We start from the raw sequence: 6,490 nt of genomic DNA, 5'->3' as shown, positions 1-6,490 counted from the left end.
TGCTTCTCTGATTATAAGACCACTGAAGCCCCAAGATGTGTCAGTTTGTCTCAACCCCTCATATTTGTTATAGGACTCTAAACTAGATTCATATTAAAAAAAATTATCTAAGAAAGCTATTATACATGATGATCTATACATATTTTAACCTTATACATATAAAACATATGTTTTTAACCATCACCATAATCAGCTCAGTTTTATCTGGACCACCTAACATTTTGTATTTTTCTTTTGGCTTATTGGGTCTAAAATAATTTCTAAAACAAGTGACTTGCATATTTTACTATACTTCTAAATGGTACCCAAACACATCTTAGGTTTAATGTGTGAATCTATGCCATCCCCCTCATTTTAAACCAATGCTGTAGCTGATAAAGATGTATGAAATTGATATATATTCTGGGATTATAGATAATGTGTACTATTAAAAAAATTAGTCTTGTAGGACAATGGATTAAACATTTTAAGGGATACATATCACCTCTGTTGAACTTAGGTATAAAGTATAATATTTGAAAGTTAATATTTTTGGAACAAGACTTTCTAGAAAAACGCATGTATTTGCCAGCCTAATTATTAACACATTCCTGCCCTCTTCACTTGGCATCAGACAAATCTGGTGAGGGCCAGAATACTGTGTTATATTTAAGAGAGTCACATGCTAAAGTGAAAACAGTTGCAGAGCATTCAAAGTGTGAATTCCCTTACAACTTTACTAGGAGCACTTAAGCCAGAGAAATTTTGGATCACACCTCAGAAAAATAGACTTGTAATCTAGATTGAAATAGTAAGATTCGGTGAAAAGAATCCAAGCTAACTCAGGCACATGGCCTTTGTATAGATATATTGGTGATTGAACTAGGACCAGGTTGTTAATAATCAGAATTCCAAAACATATTATTTTTTAAATTATTCAAGTCTTTCTGTAATTTTCAGGCTGGTAAAGTTCATCCTACGTATTATCTCCTTTTAAAAATAATTTCATGAATTTTAGCGCTCAATGTTAAAAAACAAAAGCAAACAACAAAAACCATTCACTATAAGAGCTTTTTTTTCTTATAACTAATCTGTGTCATCCTTGCTAAATGGTCAATTCATGTTCTTTTGTTTTTTTCACAACATTATACACACACCCCCACAGGAACTTTGTTTAAAATTTTCCCTGACTTAGATGGCTTATGAGTGGAATTTTTTTTCATGTTTATACTTTCCAGGATCTTTCAAATTTTCTGCAATAATCATATAGTTACATAGAAAATATTTTAAATATTTGAAATTGTTCTCATTCTTTTCTTTCTGTAAGTTTATTCTTCCCTGACTTTCTTTATTATCAATCTTATTTTCCAAACTTATTCATCTTCACTATTGTTTTTTGAACTCTCCCCAAATTTAACACACATTGGTCTACACCACCTGAATATAATTTGAGATATAATCCAGTATTTGCTGACATCTCTGTAATGATTTCATTGTTTTAAATCTAAGAAGTCAAATAGCCAATGTTGCTGTTGATTTTAATCTAGTCATCAAGAGAATTGCAGCAAATTTACCAAAATGTTGCTTCTCTGCAGAGATGATGGTTTGAGGAAGCTACATAGTTTGTCTTTACATTTTTTATCACTTTCTTCTAATAAAAAAACTCTATAATTTTGATCTGAACATTTAAATTTGAAATGCTCCTTTAATGAAAGAAGGTAGGAGGTTTGTGTTAATGCCAAGAGATTGAGGTTCCACTGTGGACAAACCAAACAGACAAGTTCAACCTCAATGAGACACAAGGGATCTGTGAAAACCCCTAACGTAATGAGTTAGTCACCCTTTTAAAGTTAGCACACATTTTTGTGGAAGCTCATATTGAAATGTGAAATTGGAATAATAAATACGGAAGAGCATAACCATGAATACAGGAATCCCCTGTTTGGAGAAAGCTGAGTTATGGAAAGAGCATTCATGTTTAGAAAGAACCTGTTACATTATTATCACATCTAAATGGTCAGATTGGACTTTTGGAAGACTCGATAATTAAGAGCTATAGAAGACTCTTCAGCTAATCAAAGGCATATGTGTTCCTAAGGCTTTTCAGTTCCATAAACTGCTATAAGGGAAAAGAAAAGATTTCCTTTCAAGAGGAAAGCTGTTTATTGAGAAAGTTGTATTTGGTCTTTGGGTGGACACTTGCAGTTGTCTTGGCTACTTGCTCCTCTTGGGCCATTAGTGAATGCCACCAAGTGGCCAATGACAATGAGAGTCTATCTGGCACCAGGACTTCGCAGTCTCACGCTGGGATTTTCAGAACTTCACAATATCTCCATTCATTCTCGCTTAAGGACAGAAGGCTGTCTGGAAAAACCTACTGTTGAACCCATTAACTTATTTTAGCATCTGCTCAACTGGACCATCTCAGCTGCCTTTATGACAAGTTAGTGAGTGCATGAATTTGGTTGGAAGCTCCTTGTAAATTGTGTGTGGCTCTCAGTGCTGTCAGTTTCCCTTGCAAATAATTTCCCTCTTTGGGATGGCTCCCCACCTGCTTCAAGCCTGTTTTGATCCTAGTAGAATTTCTTTTTGTTGCTGCTCAGTTTTCCTCTGGAACTCTCAGCTGTAGGAATAAGATGATTTTGAGATGTCCTTCATTTTCTTTTTATTTCCTTCCTATTTGCATAAATCAAGTTTATATTAACAATCCACAAAGTTGTGCTAAGCCTTAGATTTCTGGCATCTTGGGAATAAATTTTCAGTTTTTAAAAATTTCCTCTATGACCTTGCTACTCAGAGAGTGGTCTGTGGTCCAACAATATATTCATCACCTGGCAGCAGAATCCAGGCCTCACCCCACATCTACAGAGTCAGAATCTTCACTTTAACAAGATCCCAGGTGATATAGATGCACGTTACATTTTGAGAAGCATCGCTCTTTGATGTCACTGATATATGATAATACCTTCTTGAATGCCTCTAGTGATGCTGACTTCCCACCTTCTTAGGAGATCATTTTATCTTTGGGCAGCCTCCATCATAAGAAAGACCTTCCCAAAATTTGTTTATATGACATACTTTCAATTATATTAAGATAAATATCATGTTCCTACTTACTTTTTTTCCATTTCAGAGTAGATACATTCAATTAATTGCTTCTACAGTTACTCATATCACATAATTTCAAATTTCTTCTCCCCTAAAGACATTCCAGTTTGATTCCATCCCCAAAAGAAGTTTTCCTAAGGTTCGAGAATTTCATGGTTCGGCATTCAGGGACCAGATGGTTGGTACAACCTCAAGTTGGTAAGACTGAGGGCTGGGATCTCCTTTCCAATATTCTTGCTGCCACACTGTTTTCATCCAAATCCTACCCACTAAACCAGTAGAAGCATTTGGCATGCCATATGTTGAAAACTTCATATCTCATACAAACCTATGTGTTTACTTTCCTTAAAAGTTTTTAAATTACACTTAAACCTCAAAATATCCTAAAAGGGTACTTAACGTTTTTCATCCTTTAAAAAATATTTTTGAGGCCCATTGCCTCTTATGGAAGTGATGGGATTTTCCCCTTTCTCTCAATAAAAGCATCACTGCTAATGGGAGTCTGATTTGAATTCTCTGAAGTTGCATCAAATAAAAGAAAACCATTATGTGGATTCAAGGAGGAATATGGGCATAGAATTGGAAGAGACATATCTTAAAAATAGAAGGCTATGTTCTCACAGGGGAAAGTGCAGTCATAAACTCTACGATGACATTTAGCCCTGTGGAAATACGAGTGTTCTCCAGCGTTCCAGCACTTAGACATCAATTCATGGTGGTCTCAAGCTATGTTTTTGTTCTGGCACATTAAACAGAATGAAGACATATGTCTAAATTTAAGACATCCTTTTAGTGCTCTGTGCACGAGAGCCAGCTGAGAAATTTGAACTATTTCAAAGCTTGAGAAAAGGAATTGTAGACACATCCTTTGTTTGGGCATATATTTTTAATTAGCCTGCCTTTTAATATTCTTCTCCATTTGAGGATAATCAGACAAAATGGATCCTGCTGGGTATTGTCATGCTTAATAAAAGTAAGACTGAACATCTGCAAATATGGCGACAGTGTGGCGCATACGATGCGCCAGTGACCGAGCTGCATTCTGATGTAATTATAACACCACATGTAGCTGTATTGGTGTAATTCCCTGTTTACATTAGTTATAGCATTTAGAGTAAACTCTTCTTGCGTGAGGTGCTAAGCAATTTCAACCAGGGGAGGCACAAAAACTAATGAAGAAATGTATTAAATGCAAGATATAGACAATGGCAAGAGCAGGCAGATAAAAGGCTGTAGACTATCATGTTTGATTCTGCCGGGCAGGGGTCAACTCCCTGGGTTTAATCCCAGCTTCATCAATTGCTAGCTGAGGAAGCAATCAGCTTCCTCAGCCTCCGTGAAATGGAGCAAGTCCTCAACCTTGTGAAATGCAGATAACAATTATATTTTTCTCATAAGACTATAGTAAGACGTAAATGTAATACTATAAGCAAAGTTTCTCTCCTTTCTTTTCCCTTCCTCTTAATGTCTTAAATAAATACTTATTATCTTTTCTTCTTCCTTTCATCAAAATACCATTAGGAAAGCTCAAAGGAAGTAGATGTCCCAGAGTTGTCAGACCCAGTGACGGTTGAGCCAGTGTGCAAAGTGGGTGGCAGCCGGGTGGTATCAGAAAATTGGCTACATTTAGGGATTTAGGGTAATGAGAGCCAGGTTCCTCACTGTCAGAGAAGGGAGGTACTAATGTGGAATGGGGAAAGCTAGAATAAACCCTGTGGTGTTGGACTGGAATTAAAGATATTAGCAGAAACTCCGCATTTTGTAGACGGTATATAGAGATAAATATAGATATAAATGTGTGTGCTATGGTCTGAATTTTTGTGTCCCCCAAAATTAATATGTTGAAACCAAACCCCCAGTGTGATGGTATTAGAAGAAGAGGACTTTGGGAGGTACTTAGGTCATTGGAGTGGAGCCCTCACGAATGAGGTTAGTGCCCTTGTAAACGAGACCCCAGAGAGCTCCCTAGCCCCTTCCACCATGTGAGGGCACAGTAAGAAGTCTGCAACCATGAAGAGGGTCCTCACCCAAACATGCTGGCACCCTGATCTCAGACTTCCAGACTTCAGGACTGTGAGAAATAAATTTCTGTTGGTTACAAGCCACCCAGTCTGAACTGCAGCCTGAACAGACTAAGGCAGTGTGTTTGCACATATATACACACACACATATGTATAATCACACACATGCATATGTTTTCCAGCTCAGTACCCTATAAGAGCCTGAAAGCAGTAACCTCACAATAGCAATGAGCACGCCAAGTGTCCAGATTGTGGTTTCCAAAGACCCTTCTCCACTAAAAGAAACCAGCACTCCTTAGAGAAATAGCTGATTCTAGGGCTGGTTTAGGAAAAGAACAGGATGAGCCTAGAACTTCATGTTATTCCAGAAAGTAAGAAAATACACAAAGAATGACCACCACGTGTCAAAAAAAATAGAGAAACCAGCTTAAAGGGGCTCCAACTAGTCAAATATTGGATAATTTTTGAGAGTCAAAATAAATCATGATAAAATCCAAAAAAAAAAGAGGAAATAACAGTAATGAAACCAAGAAAAAATTAACTACTTAATTTTAAAAAAATAAATCGTGATAGTAGTAAATTACAATACATTGAATAAAATAGGAATGCAGTGTCCACAGAGATATAAATAAATAAATAAACGAATGAATAAATGAATGAATGAGAAAGCTCTTCCTTGTCTTAGAAACCCAACTAATAATAAACATAGAAGAAAATAATTTCTTAGTAGAAAGTAGTATCTAAGTATTTCTACTTAGTAGAAAATTGCCATTTGGCAATCATCAGAATAACAATTCAGAAAAGACACATGAGTGATGTTATAACTAATGGGTGAACATCAGGTGAGGAATTGGATTTTCATATGGTCTGCAAGTATCCACCCACAAAATATTTGTTAATTAAATAGGGAGAAAAGTGACTTTACAGTGGAGAAACCTGGCAGGCATCATCTTAATCAAGCGATCCTTCTTAACACCAATAGTAAGATCAGATGCCACTCAAAAGGATGCAATGAGAACATCTCAGCTTTTGGGTCTAATCACGAGGAAGCATTAGACAAGCTTAATTTGAGGGCCTATAATCTTCACGAACACCAAGGTCATAAAAATGAAGGAAAAACTGAGGAGCTGTTTCAGGTTGAAAGAGACTATAGAGACAAAACAAGTAGGTACAATGCAAATTTCTGGATTGAATTCTTTGCTAGGATACTACTGAAACAATTGATGAAATTTGAACAAAGTCTGAGCAAAGAGCATGTGTGAGTTCTTTGTTCTCTTCTTGCGACTTTTCTGTGAGTCTGAAACTGATTCACAATAAAATATTTAATTTTAAAAATGGAGGAAAACAAGCTATGTCAAGTACTTGGCACATAGAAGGGTCCA

This window comes from Equus asinus, chromosome 2 (assembly GCF_041296235.1).
Source record: "Equus asinus isolate D_3611 breed Donkey chromosome 2, EquAss-T2T_v2, whole genome shotgun sequence".
In the NCBI taxonomy this organism is placed as follows: domain Eukaryota; kingdom Metazoa; phylum Chordata; class Mammalia; order Perissodactyla; family Equidae; genus Equus; species Equus asinus.
This window is presented reverse-complemented; position numbering follows the sequence as displayed.